Raw genomic sequence first — 23,590 nt, forward strand, 5'->3', positions numbered from 1 at the left:
AATAGAGATTTTTTTTCTTTAAGAAAATGTCGGTTATACTATTAACCGAATTTTTTTTAAATGTCGAATGAGGTCGTATCTGAATTCTTGTTGAAACAATGTGTCCCCCTAAAATATATTGAAATGCTCTAAAATACTCAAAGTCTTGTCGTGGATCAACTTATTAGAAGTGAGCCATTTGAATCAAGTTTGTTTTGAACGTAATTCTTCACCGAAAAAAAAACATACAAATGAATTGCCAAATTGAACTTTATTTGTACACATTAATAACGTATTGTCAAACAGACGTATGTAGTGAGCAAGTAATGGACAGCCCTTAATGAGTCATTACAAGAACAGTTTTGTAATGAGTACATGTACATGGACAGCTTGTTTAATAATTACATTAACAGCATGGGAAATAATTAAACGTACAGCTTTTGAATTGCTTACTTGAATTGATTACAAAAATATTGTGTGTAACAAGTACATCAAAAGCATGTGTTGTAAGTACATGCAAGTTTATGTGATGTGAACTTGTGGTATAAGCGTATGACCAGCTTGTATTTGGAGCATTTAACATTATACAAGAATACAACTGTTGAAACTATCGCAGAAATTATTTTTTTTAACCTTCAAATTACAGTGTTAATAGTAAAATCATTTCGCCCATTCATATGATATCTAGTAGTTGGTGAACATTTTCAAGACTAAATGTAGATTCAATAGAAGTTCATGCACATTAAATTAGAACAACAGTATCTTTGAAAAGTCAATCTACTTTTCTTAGTCTATCTATTAGCTAGTCCACCCACGCACAGTGACCTGTTTAATTTCCGACTGAATGATGCGTTCAACTGTGAAATGAAGTTAAACCCAGTTTCAAACATTTGAAACTAATTTTTTTCAAAGGTCATGGAATCAATGGATAGTTTCACTAGGTTTGTCAAAGATTAATAAACAAACAAAAATAGTAATTGAAAAGACTTAATTTCCTTCCATGTGGTTCGTTTTATTATTCGGGAAATATAGGAAGTCGGAAAATCCCAAGAATTTTCCAAAGTATTAATACTTCTGGCAAAAAACCGTTAGGTTCAAATCAGCTATAAAATAGGAAAGAATTTAAATCTTTGACCATTTTGTCAATCTATATTTCTGAATTAATATCAAACATGGGAATTGTGTATATTTTTTTATACATTAAAAAAAAGTAAATAATCGTTACATTTTTTTTTTGGTTTGTTTCAATTACAGACTTTATAGAGTGCATTTCAGAATGTATTTGATGAGATATTTAATATCATGATGAATGATTGTATGTCGAAAAATAATTCATTTTGGATTAATTTGTTTTCTAGATATAGCATTTAATATGATGATTAGGGATAAATACACACAATACACTATGGCATAAATAGGTAAGTAGGTCAATGAATTCGCCAGTTCATCCAGGTTGGAGAAGTGTCACTATAAATAGACTCTCGCTGCTTTAATAAAACGTTTTAATAATGGCATAAAGTTAACACGAATTTTCATAAGTGACTATCCTTCAATGTAGATACTCCAGAAAAATCTGTTGAAGAGATTTTCAATCTGTAGTAGATTCTTTCTATCAGTAGTAGAGACTTTCTATCAGTAGTAGAGATTTTCAATCCGTAGTAGAGACTCTAAATCTGTAGTAGAGACTTTCTATCAGTAGTAGAGACTTTCTATCTGTAGTAGAGACTTGTTATCAGTAGTAGAGACTTTCTATCTGTAGTAGAGACTTTTTATCAGTAGTAGAGACGTTCTATCTTTAGTAGAGACTCTAAATCTGTAGCAGAGACTGGAAAAAAAAAGGACAGAAAATATTTAGTTGAAGATAAATCTGAAAAGGGAAAGAAAACACAAGAACAAAAAATATTCACCTACTTTTAATTTAACCATATCATCATAAAGCAATTCTAAATCCCTAATGGTCAAGTACCATACATAGGTCAGTGACATCTGACGTATTCCAATAGAGTATTTTTTTTATTCAGAAGTATTTGAAAAAGAACTAATAATATAGATCTAATAGTTATCAAATAAAACCAGAGATCTTATCTTCTATTTTTTAAATACATTATATTAATATTAGGTATTGACAACTTTAGGCTATAAACTTTTGCATCAGACCACGTTGTTTTGCTTTATTTTAATATTAGAAATATATAACTACAAAAATATAACAACATTTTTATATCGAACATTATACTTAAAAATGTTATTTTAATGGAAATAGACTTTCCCAGTTTTAGCGCTGTGGGGATTATGGTCGAGAGGCTAAGTACGCTTGAACTTGGCTTGGCTTGGCTAACTATAAAGGGGGCTCGAGGTTCGACACCCGACCTGTGCTTACTGAGCGCTTAATGGCAGCACGGAAAGCTTTCTTCCCCCACTGGTCCACAAATGAGATTGCTATAAGCATGAACGTAGCGCTATATAAATGCTAACATGTATAATTTATTTATTTCATTTAAATGACAACTAAGTTTTGTGGAAGTACCAAAATGATCATTGATCATCAGAATGTATTACTGTTTTACTTTGCAGATTATCGTAATACTAAACAGAGGGCAGCGGGTATTGAAACACAGCGCGTGACGACATTACAAGTTCCAGTTGAACTATTATCAAAGTTCCCCATCAACATGTTCCCAGTTTTCTTGATGATGAACTAATGAGTAGTAGGAACATCTGAAATATGAGACATATTTAGGGTAGGTTCAAATCGTTAGATAACAAATTAACGAACTATATGGAGACATATTTCATCACGTCATACATGAAATGTAAGTTATTATATAGTTAATATATAGGCGGCTGAGCGGTAAAGCGCTTGGCTTCCAAACCGGGGATCCAGAGTTCGAATCCTGGTGAAAAAAAATATTTTAATTTGAGGATCTTCAGAGCGCCTCTGAGTCCACCCAGCTCTAATGGCTACCTGACAGTATTTAGTGAAAAGTTAAAAGAAAAGGCGGTTGGTCTTTTTACTGGCCACATGACACCCTCGTTAACTGTGGACCACAGTAACAGAAGAGCTTTACATCACCTGCCCTATAGATTGCAAGGTCTGAAAGGGGAACTACTCGTTATTCAACATTATCAGCATTATTATTTTCCTTTATTATTTCCATGGAGTAACCATTCAATTCTCGATACCCTAAACATGTGATTTACAATTTTAACATAGAGAAAGTGGTTTTAACAATATTTAGCGCCCAAAGCGGAGCTGCGGTAACTCTTGCAAGAGATACGCCACTGTTTCCACTGACTCTCGACAGTGTCGGCAACGGGCATCAAAATTTGGCCGGAACCGGGCAAAGTAAGCACCAACAGGGCAGTGCCCCGTTCTGCATTGCGCAATGATTGATTGTTCCGGCCTTTTTAGCCTCCACCATGGATCGTCGCGGTCCTGGCGACGCAAATGCTGCCAGACTCCACGGGCTTTGTTGGAGCCATCCCAGGATTTCAACCACTTTTCATGTACCCACTCTCGGATTAAAGTCGTAGCTTGGTTAGACGTACTTGAGGCTACGAAAGTGGGCACGACCAGCGCTCCTTGTCGTGCTAGAACATCAGCCGCCTCGTTACCCCCCAGTGGGTGCGAGGGCACCCACTGAATAAAGATGACAGCTCCAATAAATAGGCGGATGTTATTTGCGCTCCCTAATGCCTCTTCTACCAAAAGGTGACTTTCCCCCCAAGCCAGCAATGGCTTGGAGGCAGGATCTAGAATCGGTAACCATTACAACAGAAGTCGCAACGGTTTCCTTTTTACGGAGTTTTACCCCGTTGCGACTTCTATAGTTGAATAGAGAGAAGAAGGTCCAGAAATTAGAAACTTAAAATGTAGGAATTTCTAAAACTAAATTATTTTAATTATTAGAAGGGATAATTGCTGCGTATGTACTTTAGAGTAATAGGTCAGAATATCAACTGATACTAAAGTTATATGAGCCTCGCATTCAAAAACTAAAATTCATTGTAAGTTTATTGAATAATAAATTATAGAACATCACCAGCCTAATAAATAGTTTTAATAATTATTTATAGGCCAGTGGTTCCCAAATATGTTACTAACGGGGCTCTTCGCACATTCTGAGTATTTAGCAGAACACTTTTGCTTATTTTGTAGAGAGATTAATTCATGTGGTGGCCTACTAGTTAATTATTCCAGCAGTTCGTGGACACACCTATTCAGACATTGCGGAACACTAGGGTTCCGCGAAACACAATTTGGGAACACCTTTATAGTCTATTGTTCTATTTAGTGAAAGTTATATAAGTTATATTTAATTTGTCCATCAACCCTTAACGTTTCTCTCGTTACAGAGGTTCCAGATAATATTGGATCAAAATATAACCCCAAGCTAAAAAATAATTTTAAAAAGTTGGAAAGGGGGACGGGTAATAACCTCTTACAAACAAACACTGAATTAGAATTAGAAAAATAAAAAAAACAATTTAAAAATAGCCAAAGCCTTTTGTCCTACTTTTAGCTGTTTATTTGGACTTCAGTGCAAAGTTTCTCACACTGATAGGAACCCTTACTAACAACATTCAAATTTTTTATCTGTAGCGACAACAAAATATAAATTAATCAGAAGACTTGACGTTAAAGTAACCTACTCTAACTTATCTCTCTGATATCAAAGCACTAGAAGTTTTTCATATTCACATCTAAGGATTTGAACAATCTCTTTGAAGGTGCCAACGTCTGAAAAGCAAAAATAAGATATATAAAAAAAACTCTAAACAGTAGGGCAGCTAAACAAATACCTAGAATTACATTCAAATACTATAGAACCAACCCCCACACTGCCTATCACCAAGCTCCGCACTGTCTAGTAACAACCCTCACACTGTCTAGTACCAACCTTCACACTGTCTAGTACCTGTATAGCCCATCACAGTATCTGGGTCTGTAAGGAAACCAGACTTCCAGAAACTTTGAGCATACATTCAACCTACGGGACTGAGTTGTTAGCATGCTTAAAATCAAAACATATGTATCATTAGTAAGAAAATAATACAGTAATACCTTTTCTTCACGTATACAATATAGACTGATGTCTTGATGGTCAGTGGATCAAACCTTGCCATTGTCATCCTCCCGCCGTCCTATGGGAGGTTTGGACTAGGTTGTAATAATCTTCTAATCTAAAGTAACGTACGAAACAAGCAACAAGTCATGTATTCACCGACTGAAAGTTTGCTTTGAAAGCATTCTAATTTGTACATTCAAGCCAGCAGTATGAGAACCACTGTTTACGTTGTATAGGTCTCAGCTAAAGTAGGAAATAGATGTTAGTAAAACATGTATGCACTTTTACAAGTTATTTACCTCTGTGTTTGGGTGTCTGCTTATTGTGAACTAGATAAAGAAAAACAGGGGTCAATAGACAGGGGTCAATAGAGATTTCCGGAACAGGGTCAACACAGGTGTCTATTTATCTATATTTTTAATATCAACATCTACCTATCTAAGATCTATCTATTTATTTACTTATATTTTTTATCATGGTCAATAAACGGAGTATTATTGTCCAAGATAATGAGTTAGATAGATGGGAGTTCCAGTACATACAATGGATCAGGGCTGGCCTTAGGCTACCTCAACCTATGCGGTCGCAGTGGGCCCCGCACTTTTATAGGCCCGCGCAAATTCTAAGTGTAAATTATTAAATAAAACCATTACAACTTATATATAATAACAGGGGTTAAGCGGCATCCTCATTTTCCATGACTTCATGGAAATCTGAAATTATTAAAATCTCCTAAAAACTCATAAACTCATTCTAAATTGTCATTTTGGGATGCCATTAAATAAAAACGGCATTGTGACCTTCCAATAATCAAAATTTATTGCAATTTTCATTAATCATCAGTCTTGAAGACAAGCCTTATTATTATTTCTAAATTATGAGGTCAATCAGCCTTGATCTTATTGCTTAAACAATATAAATTTGTACCTCTCCAATTAGAATAGAATCTATTAATCAACAGAAAGACAGGCTGTCTCGGGAAATGCTAGATAGAGCTGCTTACAAACAAGTCTTTTCAATAGGTGTGAATGTGACACTGTGCATCTCTGGGGACACAGAGAATCAATTCAAGTAAGTCATGAGCCCATGAAGACAATCTTCAAACATTCTGTCTTCCACGACGTCTATGAAAGATTAATCTTTGCATAGAAGTATACTAGATTTTAAAAATATTTTTCAAATTTATAAGATAAATTGGTAATGACATAATTTTTTCTGTGTTTATATATTTTTAATCGTTTTTTTTTTAAATTTCCGTTTAATATTAGATTCAATGTGAAATTTAAATTGAACCTAAATCTTTGACTAACTGAGACTAAAGTAATTCAGAACACTCTTGGCTGACTATTTCTGGCTCAAATCATTCTAGACTAAAACAGTATGGATTCCAATAACCTAAAGGTATGGAACTTTCCTATGCTATGCAGCATAGGATCCTAAAGCTGAAGTGGTTTCTCGATTTTTTAAAAACATTTTTGCACCTTTGAATAATGGAAATCGCCAGCTTGGCAGTATTTTCAAGAGTTGGACTCTAACGCTAGCTTCTCAATACCATTTAGCAACTAAAAGTCCTTTTCTGATTAAATATTCTACCAAAATGACCACTCATTTGCCCTCCCACAATAACAGGGGCCGGGGTGAATTTCACATTTCGACCCCCCCCCCCTTCCTTCTAACCTAGCTACGCCACTGCCAATTTGTCCTGCTGGATGTTTGGGCTAGGATGTTGATTATCTTCAGCTCTGATGAAACATTTTACAACACAAACATGAACAGACCTCACTTGAACAAACCTCACTTGAACAAACCTCACTTGAACAAATCTCACTTGAACAAACCTCACTTGAACAAATTTCACTTGAACAAACCTCACTTAAACAAACCTCGCTTGAACAAACCTCTCATGAACAAACCTCTCATGAACAAATCTCACTTGAACAAACTTCTCATGAACAAACTTCACTTGAACAAACCTCACTTGAACTAACCTCTCATGAATAAACCTCTCATGAACAAACCTCACTTGAACAAACCTCTCATAAACAAACTTCTCATGAACAAACCTATCATGAACAAACCTCACTTGAACAAACCTCTCATGAACAAACCTCACTTAAACAAACTTCTCATGAAAAAACATCTCATGAACAAACCTCACTTGAACAAACCTCACTTGAACAAACCTCTCATGAACAAACCTCACTTGAACAAACCTCACTTGAACATACCTCTCATGAATAAACCTCTCATGAACAAACCTCACTTGAACAAACCTCTCATAAATAAACCTCACTTGAACAAACCTCTCATAAATGAACATCACTTGAACAAACCTCTCATGAACAAACCTCACTTGAACAAACTTCTCATGAACAAACCTCACTTAAACAAACTTCTCATGAAAAAACATCTCATGAACAAACCTCACTTGAACAAACCTCACTTGAACAAACCTCTCATGAACAAACCTCTCATGAACAAACCTCACTTGAACAAACCTCACTTGAACAAACCTCTCATAAACAAACCTCACTTGAACAAACCTCTCATAAATAAACCTCACTTGAACAAACCTTTCATAAATAAACCACGCAAAACTGTTTATTGTACATTTTATTACATTTCCCCAGAATGTAACAAAAAGAAATATTTCTTGTTTGTAGATGACAAGGGAGCTCACCAAAAAATCAATTTCCTTGTGTGTCTGTTGGGTAAGTATTGGGTTTGGACGACACTTGCCGTAAATAAACTGTCATTAAGACATCGAATATTTCGTACTAATCACTTACGTCCAGGTACAAATGTAGGGGGGGTATTTATTTCCTACTAACGATCGAAAGAGCAAGGGTTGTTTGCTATTTTTGTAGTTCCAATGAAGTGTGCAATCACAAGGAACTCAAGATTCACACAGAAGTAAGAACCTGGTCTGGTTTAAAGCCACGTCTGGGCCCTGTACAGCAGCACAATGTCATAACCTGCTAGGAACTTCTGACACCTAGATAACGACCTCTGTTCTTGGTAAGCTGTGCAACCCCTTTCTCCCCGTTCAAATTTTCACGGATTAATGAAGACGATAGCCCTCCCCCTTTACTCACCCCTTTTAGTTCCCTCTAGGGCAGTCTATTTGTTGACATTGTGTATAGTAAATGTTCAATATGAAGTCATTGGAATATCAGTGTCACTTACACTTTCTAGTTCAAATCAAGTTGAAAAACAATTGAATACATCAATTGAATACATCAATTGAATACATCAATGGAATACATCAATTGCATACATCAATTAGATACACATCAATTGCATTGCTGTCTTTGATGATAACAATATGAATATAAACATTGCCAGTCCTCTCAGTGTTTTGTTATAACATAACGTTATCATTTTTTTAAATCCAATAGGTGCATTTTCTCATCATTAAAAAACAACAACTAACAAACAGGCTTTTACCATATTTAAAACACACAATTTCTATAGAGACGGGTGGCCACTAGTCTTTCTATGACGCAGTATCAACTTCGCTCTCATAAGTTATCTCCTGTTGCAGGTCCATACTGATTTCCCTCTCCACTCCAATGTACACTCGATTCCCTTAGGGATGTAAGCAAAGAAAAATATGTGGATGCTCTGTCACTTTATTTGTTTTGTTTAGTGATTGATTATTATTATTAATAGTAATAGTATTTTTTATTATTTCTATAATTGTTCTTGTTATTAAGATATTGCTAAAGTTTACTGTTGGGTTTTAAATGAACAGGTTTTCATGCAAGTCCGAAAGTGAGAAGAAACACTCGACAACTTCAACATGCAGAGAAGAACGGATAGAAGAAGGTATACTATATATAGTTTGGTGCTGGTCGGACTCGGATGAGCTAGTTATGTTTTAAGAATTGAAAAGTTGTAATGAGGTTTTAGAATAAGGTAAAAAAAAATTACAATATTAGAGATTGCTTTTGTGCATTATATCCTAACCCCTGCATGCAAATATTTTCTAAGTCCAAATACGCCCTCTATCTAGGCCATTATGTACCTCCCTGGACGTAGCGTGAGAGACATTCAACATTAGACAACAAGGCGTTGGCCAAGTTTTGTATGTGACGGGTGTATTGATTCCAGTGAATAGCGAACAGAATAAAAATTATCTATTTTATATTTAATATAGAAAACGTGACGTCTGTAAGACTATCACCTGGCCGTGTCAAAGCTAGTATCTATAACACTGCTGTGTTTTTTTTATCTCTTCGGCTGCTTCATCACTTTATTAACAAAGAGACAAAGAGACTACCAATGAGGCAATGTATAGTTCCTATTGTTTGGCCCTCCGCCAATAATTGCACTATATGTCTGAGGGCTATATGAGTGTAAGGCTGGGTCAGCTGAATCATTTCTTTGGAACTCTTCAGATAGTCGAGTTAATGCAGACAATATTTCCCCGGACAACTCCTGTGTCTAGACACGTTTTACCAAGAACTGTTCATGTGTTACTAATGTCAAAATAACTGAATGTTGACCTAGGTCTTATCTAGAGCAAATATTAGCAGTTTGATTGACGTTGAGGTTAAACGTGTCTGTTAGAACCACTACAAAGACCTTGAAATCATGTTTAATCATGTCAAACAATTATAGTCATATAGCTAGATCTTGTAATAAATTGTTTTTTAATTGCCCAATTGAATAAAGACATCAATGTACTACTTCTGACTACAACAAAACCTAAAACTTACGACGCCATGTGTCTGCTATTGAGCTACGTTCAAAGGAAACCTATACCACACATTGAACATAGCTCCGTAATTATTTGTCCACGTTCTGACAGCATTGTTCATTTTTCACATTTGTACATTCTACCCTGTTACGATTAAACTTCAATAACATTTTTATTGGAAATCGGAAAACGTTACGTTTAGTGAAGAATTATAGGAGACTGCATGTTCTTTTTATATAACAAAAATACAAGTTTGTAAAACTAAAAATTAATTAAATTTAATGGGGGTCAAATCAAGGATAGCATCGTGAATTAAAGGAGAAAGTGTCAATTTACAAAGGTCAAATTGTGTGTTTTTAAATATGTTGGGTAGAGGAGACTTCTCATGACGAGATACATCCCTTGAAAAAATAAATACATTTACCTTCATGTGGACATGTTATTGGATACCTGAACATCACAAATCTAACAATAACGAACAGTACACCAATGCTTCTTCCTGTCTGTAACGTCTCTTGTTGTTTACAATGAGTCCGAACAGTAAACGAATCTAGTATATGGATCTAGTGATGATCTTATATACTTAAAGCACATCTAAGACTATTTTATTGCGTTACAAATGTATGTGATGTTATCAAAAGCTTCTTTTTTTTAATAATAATACTTTTAAAAAGTGAAACTGTAATAATTTGATTCCCAGTCGTTAAATTTACAGTTTCTTAACGAATGAATACATTAATTAATAATAAAAAATAATCGATGTACTCATTACTGCCCTTTAATTATTCTTGCTATCATCGTGTAGATTTGTTGCTCTCTACCCGTAAGTGTTATTCATAATGTTTTGTAACGACTGCTCAGTGCAGATATCATCTTGGTTCGTCTGGTGCGAGGGTTTTGAGTTTCTCTCTTGGTTTTGTTCTCTTTAACAAAATAGAAATGAGTTGAACTGGCGGAACAGAATTCCAGAAACTCATCAAGAAAATCTAATTCACTCGGTAAAGTTTTAATATAGAGAGAAGAAATACTTCCTAACACAAAACATACGAGACAGATATTTGTGAATGGAAGTTCTGCTGTGAATTGGAGACGCAACATTTACTGGCCATTATTGTAATGGGCTTAATTTAAGAGTTTTCTTAAATTAATTTCACGAGGCTATGCTAGCGGACCTAACTTAATGAATGTCTGAACGAAAAAAAACGATGCTCCTTGAGTGGACAGTTAGCAAAACTTTGCATCTACTTTTGATTTATCATGAGGTTAAAATACATTCTATAGATTTTAATGAGTTATTTCCCTTTTCGCCATTCCATCTCTTTGTCTTTTCCTTTTTTGTTCTTCATTGGTCAGGCTATTCAAAAGTACAGTCCATTACACAGACAGCCCGTTACATTACCAGAAGTGTTTGACCAGTAACTGCACAATAAGGTCAACTCAGAATCCAGCTAGATAGGCATCGATCTGAAAGCACACCTTCTCGGTTGTAATTTCGTTGAGATTATACCAACAACTATCTGGAATTTCACTGTAAAGCAGCTCTAAGTAAGCTAAAAAAATATAGGCCTATATTTGTCATAAATACTTAACACTTATTAGTCCATCAATATCTTACAATAACATGTGCATTGGTTTGCCTTTTTACCTGCTGGTGTGGACCACTTCGGGGGCCGATTTTGAGTTTGTGTTTGTAACCTTATTATTATTATTATTATCACAACTTTTGGACATTTTATACTTACGCTGTGAGACTACAGTGGGACTGGCTGTAAATCTTCTTTGAGAGAAACAAGATTCATATTATAATTAATTGTTAGTTGCCTTGGTTTTTTTCTTACTGGTTAAAAGTTTGATCAGAAACAAAAAATAGAAAAAAAAACTTATTAATATTTATTATAGCTTTCCCTTGTTTGAATTTTTGACCACCGTCTTTCATCTCCCCCCCCCCCACCCCGTTGTTCTTCTCTGCTAGCAATTAATGAATGAATGAAAGTTACAGACGCAGCGGTATCTCTCATAATGATTATTACAAGAAAAAAATTGTTAAATTTTGCTGTTGCTATTAAGTACATTCTATTACAAATTGCTCTGGAATCAAATCAACTGACATTTTTATTTAGGTATCGATGTTACACGACTGAGATCTCTTGCTAGCAGCAGGAAGTTAGCCTAAGGGTGTGGCAAGTTTCACTCAAGCAGCGGCTCCCAAAAAGTCTAAAAGTGTGAGACACCAAGAAACACAAATGGCATATACATAGAACATAGTCTTGATCTTATCTTTCATTTTCTTACGCACTACAAGATAAAACAATGCGTCTTATGAAACTCACCAGTTTATGGTTAGGAAAGAAATAATTCGATCTTTGGGAAATGTCCAAGGTTGAGACTCCCAGGTGTGCACAGGGTGGATTTAAAAGGGGGGGGGTGGCAGGCGGGGCTACAGCCCAGGAGACTCCACAAGAAAAGGGCATCCACAAAGAGATAAAAATATATCCAAATTTAAACTGTTGTTTTTTTCTTCGTAGCATATTTTGTTCAATTCTATTTAACGTCTGGCAAACAAAGTCACGTTTCAAAAGTATACGCTTTGAGCATGCTCGGAACAAGCAATACAGCTTCAGAGTTACGACAGTTCGTCTACCTAGTGCCTTACCCTCCACAAACTAAAAACTATACACTTTTTCATATTAAAATATTCATACTAAATATTTTGTTTTGAAAGAAAAGTAAGATTAAATTTAAAAGAACTCCCTTTCTTCTAAAATATTGCATACTTTTAAATGTTAATTCATAAACGGATATTTATTAAAGCTTTCGAAAAAATTGTAGGGGCCTCCTCAAAAAATCCTGCACTGAGGCCTCCCCACACTTAAATCCGGCCCTCAATGTGACTTCCTGAAAGAAACTCGTTCATGTATACTTATTGCAGTCCAGGTGTTCACTCTAAGTTATTTCATAATAAAAACAAAATAATTAACCTTACTCTCCCATTTCTCGCTGTATCACTGCGTACAAAAAAAAAAGTTACACAAGTGACGACTGGAAAGTAAATATTACTCAAGGGCGTGACGTCACGTGATAATTCTCATTTGTGGATCTCACATTTAAAATGTCCATACCCAAGATGCCATGACTCGTTCAATTCGTTCTCTGATGACTATTTTATTTGTTAATTGGCTGCTTCCCAAGTTCTAGTGATTCTTGTATTGTGGTAATTGGACTAGCGTCTTCCCACTGTCTAGATTCTAGCTTATTTGACAATGATTTTTTATACTGTCTAGATTCTTGTGTTAATTGACTAAGAAGAACTTCATCTGCTCTCGTTTTCAATTCGATTATAAAAAAGTCATCTTATTGGTTATATTGCAGACAAAACTGACCAACGCTCCTGTCACATGCATTAAATGAGCACAAGGACTTATTACAATCGAATCTCGAGCTAGAGAACACGTCCACCAAGGGCCTATCACTTGGTTCAGCGTCTCAGCTACAATCAAAAGTAGTGTTGATTCACACAAAGTAGATATTTACTTTCTCTCTTAAAACCTTGGTCTCTGGTGCTGTTATTCATTTATGTTTAATATATGTATGTATCATTTGTTTCAGCACCTAGCTTCAACTCTTTATCTTATCTATATAAGCTTTATTAAAGAGTCGATTGTAACTAAAACTTCCATATATTTTCCCTCCTTTTTTTCACTTTTGGTAGTGCACACCGAAGCGTAGAAGCAAACGTCAAACAGTCACGTGGTCTGTGACACTACAAAACGACACAGAAGTATTGGTTGACCTGACTGGGTGTAGCTACAGAAAGATGTCATAAACCTGGACAGATTCAGGCAAGTTCAAGACCAAACTCCAGCTAAGAATAAATGGCGCGAAACAATTTCACAAGATGAATCTAAGTGCGTGGGAATTTTATTTATGCATGTGTGAATGTGTGTGTGTGTGTGGGTATAAATATTTGTGTATGTATTTATGTTTGTTGAATGCGAATGTGTTTTGGTGTTGGCTAAAAAGGAAGACATTTTTAAGACCACAATTCTCAGTACAGAAAATGGCGTACATACCTATATCTATATAGTTTTCTGTTATAAAAATGTTTCTAAATTATATTAAGTGGTGTTTCTTTCCAAATTCGAAAGTCCTCCCGAGCCCCCACTTGAGGGGGACACCCAAATGAATGTTCTTTGTTGCATTAAATAATAAATATTTATTGTATAAATTATTACACCACTGCCATGTAATCTTGCTATTCACGTGGAGTCCAAAATACTATTGAGCGTTGATTTGATAGCATCGCTATCTTTTGTTTGCGTCTGATTGTAAAACAAAGAAATACTTTTTAAAGACAATACCTCAATTATACAACTAAAAATAAAATAATAAATTGCTTAAAAAATATTGTTAGCTCAAACCGGTATCGAATTTATAATTTGGCTCTTTGTACGAACGATGGTACCCACTAGGCCAGCGGGCAAGGCATAATAGGATAACATAGACATACTAGAACTTGATCTATATTTAGAAGTCGTTAGAAGTCGTTAGATCTAGTCTAGATATACTTCGAAATCTAGAACATAGATGTAATATATATTAGATTTAAAACAAAAAAGCAAATCTTATAGAATCTTTTAGTAAATGTTAAGCAACTTTAAATTTAATAAACAACTCACAGTTAACGGTATACTACGGCTGACTACGCCATGTTTGTTTTTAATTGTTTTTCTCTTAATAACTAATGAATGTTACATTAAACAAGCAAAATATTTTTAAAAAATAAAAAAGCTTATCTAAAGGGGAAGAACTACGTTCTTAAAACTAAATCTACCAATAATGTACAGGTTATTTTCCTTATTCCATATCAAAATAATTAATTACCATTAATTAATTGACTAATTAAGTATTTTTGTTTATTGGTTCATGTTTTGTTAGGTATAATAAATAATTGTTTGAATTACCAACTTGATCAGAGAATGCGTGAGGGAGAAATAGCGTTAACAATTATTTAAGAGGATTAAACCCAACAAATTTAGCTATATATGTGAATACTAACGTATTAGTTCCCTTGTTACTATTTAACAAATTAATGAATTACCAGTAATTAATTGTCTAATTGGTTACTTTTTTGTATTGATACAAGTCTTGTCTATGTCAATAAATAATTGTGCTAAGTTTCAGCTTGATCCGAGAATAGGTGTGGTAGAAATAACATGTACACACTTTTTACCAGACAGAGTGAGTTGATATAATCTTTGTAAAAACAATTTGACTTTTTTTTTACCTTGACGCTGATCTCAAAAACGGCTCTAACGATTTTTCTAGAAATTTAACACTTGATATATTTCATTGAGAAATAAAATTACTAGCTCTTTGACCACACGGTAAAATCTCTCGTTTTACATTATCATTTTTCAAGTAAAGAAATGAAATAAATTTAAATTTATATCCAACATCGGTTTCGAAAAGTCTATTGCATTTTTGTAATGACAAGCTTTTTTGTCTGAAGTTTAATAAATTAATGTTCAGTAACATTGTACGCGTTGTCTTCTAAGTCTACATCTAAATGCTGATCATTATAAAGTTTACTACAATTGCTTAACCAGGATTCTTCCTCGGTGTTATGGAGTGTTTCTATGGTGACACTTTGAAGATGTTAGCGATTGGTCGTGAATGATGCAGGAGAGGTGGCATTGTCGTTAGCGGGCTTGGTGAGCACAGACGACTCCATAAGGTGAGACTGAAAGGTTGTCGTTGTGCGATTGTAGTGAGTTAGATTTTGTTTTAAATGCCATTTTATGCTAAAATTTAAGTCTAAAATATTTATTGGATTTCATCATAAGTTGATTTTGTCAAGAAAAACCTAAAAACAAAAAATACTTTATTGTAAAAAAAAAAACAACAAAGCTTATACGAAGTGTAGGCCCTAATTGTATCAATTTTTATAGTTCCATCGTTTGGATCAGTCATGTAATTAAATTTATAATAGATCTAGACCAAAAACAATAAATCTGTGTGATTAATAATATTCTTACCAATCGTTTTTGTTTAGCCCGATTTCATGCTTTTAGCTTTCTCGATACGTTGTGATCCTATCACTTCTCTAGACCAGTTGGGAACATCGGGGGGGGGGGAGGGCAAGAAAGGGAAATCTGGGTGAATTTCACGTTACGTGCTAACAACTCTGCTAGTGAGGCTCTAGAATAGATTCTATTGTTATATATTGTAAAGCTTCTTTCCCTTGTTCGAGATACTATAGAATTATCAATAGTTAATAAACTAATTTTTTTTTATTGATTCTTGTGTTGAAGGGGACCGTTTTTTTTTTTGTCTTTTTTTTAAATCTTAAATTCATTAATTTTAAAGGGAAAAACAGTAGGTTGTAGCAAGAGGTATTGTCTTTTATTAATGTTTTGCTTGTATGCTTAAAAATACAAAAATGATGTAGGGATCAGGTCTGTGATGCTAAGCATCTGTTTATGCTTTTTTAAAGTCTGTGTTTAAAAAAAGTTATTATTTAAACGTTTAACGGGATATAGCGTTCTTTTAATATAGCTGATAACTTCTGATCTAGGGTTCCTTTAATATAGCTGATAAATTGTGATCTAGGGTTAGGGTTAGGGTTAGGGTTAATATAGCTGATAAATTGTGATCTAGGGTTAGGGTTAGGTTAGGGTTAGGGTTAGGGTTAATATAGCTGATAACTTGTGATCTAGGGTTCCTTTAATATAGCTGATAATTTGTGATCTAGGGTTCCTTTAATATAGCTGATAACTTGTGATCTAGGGTTCCTTTAATATAGCTAATAACTTGTGATCTAGGGTTCCTTTAATATAGCTGATAATTTGTGATCTAGGGTTCCTTTAATATAGCTGATAACTTGTGATCTAGGGTTCCTTTAATATAGCTGATAATCTGTGATCTAGGGTTCCTTTAATATAGCTGATAACTTGTGATCTAGGGTTCCTTTAATATAGCTGATAACTTGTGATCTAGGGTTCCTTTACGTTTTCATTTCTAAGTGCATGTTTCATGCATTGCCTCAGAAAAGAATATAATTTATATTGTTGCCTACAATATGTCGTGGAATGACAGCGGGCAGGCCTGGAGTTCGTTTATAATGCAGTGCATAACGATTGGTCGCATTGAAAGACATCATAACAAATGTGCACAGTAGATAGTTCTTGAACTAAAATTGTTTAGCCTTTCAACGTGGAACTGCTAATGTTTTAATTGCTGATGAAGCGAAAAACATCAATTAAAATAATATGGCTAACTTTGATACCAAACTGCCAATATTTTACTAGACCAACTCAGACAAGAATCTATGTATATAATTCTCTTCATGGTTTGACAGTTTGGACACAAAGAAGTAAAGGAAAGATCACTCTTAAAGTTACCCCATGAAAAAAAAAAGGTGGGAGAACAAGTAGTATTCACCCGTCACTAAATAGCAGGGCCGGACTTATCCATTGTGACCAAGAAATCATGGAAAGAGAACAAGTAAACTACTCTGTATTCACCCATCACTAAATAGCAGGGCCGGACTTATCCATTGTGACCAAGAAATCATGGAAAGAGAACAAGTAATCTACTCTGTATTCACCCGTCACTAAATAGCAGGGCCGGACTTATCCATTGTGACCAAGAAATCATGGAAAGAGAACAAGTAATCTACTATGTATTCACCCATCACTAAATAGCAGGGCCGGACTCAACCGTTGTGGGTCCCTGTGCGAAACGGATTTCGTGGGGCCAAGTTTGGGTAGGGATACGGATAATAAGTGAAAATTAAGAGTTTTTATTAGAAAATAAATTCGTCTTTGCATTTTATTCATTCTTTACTAATTACAGAATTACTTTACGAGCCTTGCGTGTAGCGATGTCCTACAGTATATCATAAAAGTTCTATTTCCTAAGTAGACCACGTTCAATAGCAAGAATTACCAAATGTTTCAATCTATCTACGAAAATTGTTGACCTCAAGTAATTCTACATTATTTTGAGGGGCGGGAAGCTTGTTTCACTAGATTCCACAATTACGAGTAGTGCATAATGCCGTTTTTTTAAAGCATTTTCCATATTGAATGACACCCCAAAATGAGAATTTTGTCTATATATTTCAGGAGTATGAGTTCTCAAAAGATTTTAATAATTTCCGAAGCTATCCAGGACTTTTTCGTATATTTTGCAATTTCAGGAGATTTCCAGCAGCTCCTGGTAAATCAGGCGGCCGCGGGAAATCTGTTATAAGTTATAAAATGGTTTAATTTAATAATTTACATCTAGAATTAGCGGGGCCCACTGCGGTCGCATAGGTTGTGGTGGCCTATGGCCGGCCCAGGAAAATAGCGGCGTATGCTACGGCGTGGGTCGACTAGTACTGAACTAAAAGGCCAAGCATCCAATAAAAAGTATTTAAAAAAAGCCTGTCCTAACTCAATCAATAACTTGAGTTATTCTATACAAGTAATTTATAAGTGCCAAAACTCATGGGCTTATATTCCTAACATACATTTGAATATTTCATAGGCCTTACTTACTTAGGTTTAGGTCCTCCTGCGCCGTTCAGCACATTGGGCGGCAAGCTGTCTCCATAAAGTTCTGTCATTGGCAATGTCTGAAGCCTCCTCCAATCTGGTGTCCACTGTTCTGACGTCCTCCATGAAAGTGTGGCGCCAAGTGATACGAGGACGTCCCTGTTTGCGCTTTCCTCGTATTGGCCTCCATGTCATCGCAACTCTTGGTATGCGTAATTCATTTTGTCGAAGAACATGTCCCGCAAACTTCATGCGACGCTCTGTCACAACCTGACTAAGTGGTCGACTTCATACGCCTATTCATCTAGAAATGACAAACTGAAGATCTGTATTGTGCGTCGTACACCTTATTGTAAATTGATAATTCCTATTTGCTGTATTTGAGAACCATTGTCTACTATATTTTATCTACGTAGATAGCGATGTCAAGGACCAGATGCTAATGAAGGTGTAATTGTTTTAAAGTAAAATGTCTACAAATATCGTGTTACCTCCATCCAATCACTTTTTCTTGCCCTTAACCATGACTGCCTCCCAAAAGACATTAGAGAGACATAATTATTACAGCGAATGGCGCCCAGGATAACCAGCTAATTACTGCTAATTACTGAAAAAAAAACGCAAGCTAAAACTCTATGGCCATATTACAAGGTCTTCAAGGCTCAGAGATCTTCCTTCAGCGAACAGTACCAGTAAAATAGAAGAAGAGGCAGACTTAGAAAGTGATGGGAAGACAACATAAAAGAATGGACGGGGGGGCCTGCCATTGAAAGAGGTCCTACCCAGGCAAAAGACAGAGAGGAACGGAGAAAGACGGTTGACAAATATTTTTCGGTGCCCCCAACGGTCCAACAGACTAGGGGAAGGTGAAGGTCACCTCTTAATTGAACCATTAAATTTGCGTGCACAGAATTATAAAACTATATGGTTGAACTAATTAGACAAATTATTTGCACGACAAAAATTATAAAAACTATTGACGTTTTATATTTATGTCTATTACTGTTAAACAATCATTTTGACAACTGAAGCATAAACTTAAGCTACAGACGCGAATAGGTTGTATACCTAGTGTTTAGTTTTGTTTGGTGCAGAGATTTAAAATGATTATATTTTTTTCCCATATTCTTTCAGTTGAGTTCCCCAGACACTCCTACGGCACTCTGACTTTGTACTTTTTCGGAACGGAAAACAGCAAATGTGCACTGCAGGAATCATCTAATGCCCCAATGCTGGTTGATAATAATGGTCAGTATGAAGAATACATGAAGAGTATTACTTTACAATCATATCTAATTATTACAAAGCTTATATCAACTGTACTTGACAGATGAGGTGGTATAAGTTGAATTAGTCTCCCTGAGGAGGCTTGAGCCATGAGTTTAAATTCAATTAGTACAACTTTTTTAATGCTTTCAAAGATCGAGGAACTTTTACTTAGATACACCCGTATTTGCCCTCCTCCCTTTTTTTCCAAACTGGATCTGACAATGGATACGATCGTAGCGAATTGAAAAATCTAAAAGCATGAAAACCAAAACAATTGGTTAAAAAATGTATTACTGTTAGTCTAGTCTCTAGATCTGTTACAAAATGTAATCACATGAATGATCCCAACTAATTGATACAATTGCACTTTATAAAAACTTAGATTTTTTAAAAAGTATTTTCTATATTATTTTTTATTACAGACCTACATGTGTAGAGAAACCAAGTGACGTATGACCTTGTAAGTGACCTTGCACCTCTGGTAATGCTACTATTATCATTTATGATTGTGTATAAAGTAGACCTTACGCGCCTGAAGCATGCTCAATGCGCTTTGGCTCAATCTCTTCAGTGCACATGGAGGGGGAGGGGGGGTTGGAGAATCCATATGAAAATGTTAGTGCCGTTGTTTAGACTTATAAATTGTGCAGGGCTGGTAAACAAGAGATGAAGGTGTGCAGGGCTGGTAAACAAGAGATAAAAGTGTGCAGGGCTGGTAAACAAGAGATGAAGGTGTGCAGGGCTGGTAAACAAGAGATGAAGGTGTGCAGGGCTGGTAAACAAGAGATGAAGGTGTGCAGGGCTGGTAAACAAGAGATGAAGGTGTACAGGGCAAGTAAACGAGAGATAAAAGTGTGCAGGGCTGGTAAAAAAGAGATGAAGGTGTGCATGGCTGGTAAACAAGAGATGAAGGTGTGCAGGGCTGGTAAACAAGAGATGAAGGTGTGCAGGGCTGGTAAACAAGAGATGAAGGTGTGCAGGGCTGGTAAACAAGAGATAAAAGTGTGCAGGGCTGGTAAATAAGAGATGAAGGTGTGCAGGGCAAGTAAACGAGAGATGAAGCTGTTCAGGGCTGGTAAACAAGAGATAAAGGTTTTAAGGGCTGGGTAACGAGAGATGAAGGTGTTCAGGGCTGGTAAACAAGAGATAAAGGTTTTAAGGTCTGGGTAACGAGAGATGAGGGTGTGCAGGGCTGAATAATGAAAGATGGATGTGGCTAGTTTAACATCGATTTGTCTTTTTAGTCTCTCTCTCAAGCTGTCACTAGGATCTCTATAAAGTAGAAACTCCTTCAGTTCTAGAATGCTTTGACACACGAGACTTAAACATCTCAACTCTATAAATATTTTATAAGCACATAACAAAACCTATTCAGTATGTAGCATGAAAATACACCTGCACTAGTTTCTATCTATAAAGTAGAAAGTAAGGCGTATGTATGTATGTATGTATGTATGTTACGAATAAAAACCAAAACCGTTTGACCAATCTTGATACAGCTTGGCAGAAATGTTCCTTGGGCACTAACTTAGACCGTAGTAGTATGCACTGTAGCCCTAAAACCAACTTAAAACCCTCCAAAAAAAAAGCTTTCCAATTCTATGAAAGCATTATAACCTCATCGATCTAGGCTATGTTTACCATATTGACATGAAAAGATCGACATGATCTAGATCTAGTTTTAAGAACTGCACTTTGCGATGATGGTTTTTTACTTTGACACATGAACATACAACATATAGTCTATTGGTTTCATTATTTAATCAAATTAACCTTCAAATGTGTGTTTCAAATGCATTTTTACATCAATTCGTTCCATATATCTGCGAATTTAGAATTCCTGACGAACATTGTTTCATTAAACATTACGTGAAATGTTACACATCCATCTATTCCTAGGTTTAAAACTCTAATTCCACTCTAAGATGATGGAATTTCTCTTCGCAAAAATAGTTTTATAATTAAACACATAAACATATTACTTATAGTTTCATTCATTTGTTATTTTAATCAAATTAACATTCTAATTTTTTTTTCCAAAGCATTTTTACATAGGTCTACATTCATTCGGCAATGCTTTCATAAAAAATTAAATTCAGGTCAATTAGCTATTTTTAGCTCCATTCATATTTTTTTTATTCATGAATTCATGCATTCGCTTTACTTATAACATTATTATTTTCTTTAATTGTTTCTAATGTAAATGTAAATGTTTCAGTGACAATATCAGCAATAAGCAAGTTAAGACCCGCAGGCAGCGGGTAATATCTGTCTAGAAAATATATATATATATATATCCAGACTTGCAACACATATACACATGCATTCCCTCACATACACTTGAACGCATATAGGGCCAGATAATACTTTTCAACATATATATTTATAAAGTCATTAGCCCTGTTCCCCAAGATACACATAGACAAGCAGACGTGTCAGACGCGGCACACACACTTGTCAGGTATTGGGGACATTCAAACACAGGAGCACGTTTCAAACGTCCAGTCCAACAGCAGACGTCACATTTCTTGAACAGAAAGTACGCAGTCAGAATCGAGTTGCTGATATTGACGTGGCAGGGGCGTCTCTCCAAAACGTGGTCGTGCCCATTTTGAAATCTAGATCTAGTTCCCGCACAAATATTTCGCAGCCAGGTTTGGTAATTATCGACATTGAGAGAGGAATGAGTCCAATAAGCATACGATTGAGCTACAAAGGAGGATGTTGTAATTTATTCGATAGCGAGTCCGAGCAGATGCTGACCAATACACGTGCACACTAACCAGGACGTCCCTACTTCAAAGAAAGAATCATGTGTGTTGACCACTTTGACAAACTGACAAGTCTGTAACACCAAATCTCTCTTTCTATAAGTCTCTATCTTTCACTCACTCTTTCTCTCCCTCTCGCTCTCTCTCTCTCCCTCTCGCTCTCTCTCTCTCTCTCTCTCTCTCTTACTCTCTCTCTCGATCTAACATTGTTTACCACCATAAAACTATCGCATTTATTCCCATACACAACTCTTGCTGTTTTAAAATTTGTCTTACTAAATTTCCTAAACAATAAGAGCTAGCATCTAACCTTACATCGTGACCTTACATTGTGACCTTACATTGTAACCTTAATTCATAACCTAACAACGTGACCTTATATCGTAACCTTACTTCGTGACCTTACATCGTAACCTTACATAGTTACCTTACATCGTAACGTCACCAAGAAAAGACAAATAAGACAACGTGTGATTAAAAAATAACAACAACATAAACTTTAGAAAAATTAAAAAAAAAACATAATTGTCTGTAAAACTAGAGAGGCTCTTCGTTTTTAGAGAGAGGGAGAAAGGGTTAGGGAGAGCGAGGGAGAAACTGAGGTCATAGTAACCAATCTGAACCCTAGTGGGGATCTTTCGGTACAAAGTACTAGTTCTAGAGATCAATTCAGAGCTTAAAAACAACTTGAAGGTCCAGCATTAATGTATATGTGTGTGTGTGAGTAAGAGAGATCTGTAGAGGCACCAGTCAAAACTGACAAAAAAAAAGTCCTTTTTAGCGGCCACCGAAAGGGGGAAAAGACTCTATTAGTTCTGTGTGGCCTGTCTGTCGGTCAGTCCCGTTTAGATCTCAGAAACTAGAAGAGAAAATGAAAATCGGACATCATGATATTTTAGAACATTCAAAGTTCTAATGCAACGGCTACTTTTTTTTCTTTTCCGAAAGTGAACCATCTAATTTTTACAATTATATATGCAAACAGATTGTTCAAAAAATTACACCACTTTTCAATGAAAAACTTGAGGGGAGGTAACTTTTTTTTAAAAAGGTCATGGACTTCATTAATAAATTAAGCTTCATTCATAGATTTGCGATTTGGTACAAAAACATTGCATCTAAGGTCACAATGGTAAAAGTGTCAATGGATAATTATAAAATATATTTCCCACTTATTAACTCAGTTTCAAAAATAACAAACTACTTTAATAGCGCGCAGTTTTGACATATCCTCATTATAGGGGCTTACACTTGACAGTG

At 35.4% G+C, this 23,590-nt stretch overlaps 1 long non-coding RNA gene across 1 annotated transcript in view; it reads left to right on the forward strand.

Moving 5' to 3' along the window:
• Positions 1 to 243: 243 nt before the first annotated feature.
• LOC106059190 (uncharacterized) overlaps positions 244 to 23,590 on the forward strand; it is a 28,338-nt gene continuing 4,991 nt past the window's right edge. The window contains exons 1-11 of the long non-coding RNA XR_008774985.1: positions 244 to 1,189; positions 2,554 to 2,720; positions 6,010 to 6,119; positions 7,679 to 7,759; positions 8,803 to 8,876; positions 11,104 to 11,295; positions 11,871 to 13,269; positions 13,460 to 13,655; positions 15,357 to 15,484; positions 19,425 to 19,538; positions 19,982 to 20,040. This is a non-coding gene — a long non-coding RNA (uncharacterized LOC106059190). The remainder of the gene's footprint in view (positions 1,190 to 2,553; positions 2,721 to 6,009; positions 6,120 to 7,678; positions 7,760 to 8,802; positions 8,877 to 11,103; positions 11,296 to 11,870; positions 13,270 to 13,459; positions 13,656 to 15,356; positions 15,485 to 19,424; positions 19,539 to 19,981; positions 20,041 to 23,590) is intronic.

The sequence above is a fragment of the Biomphalaria glabrata genome, chromosome 15, assembly GCF_947242115.1.
Source record: "Biomphalaria glabrata chromosome 15, xgBioGlab47.1, whole genome shotgun sequence".
NCBI classification, from domain to species: domain Eukaryota; kingdom Metazoa; phylum Mollusca; class Gastropoda; family Planorbidae; genus Biomphalaria; species Biomphalaria glabrata.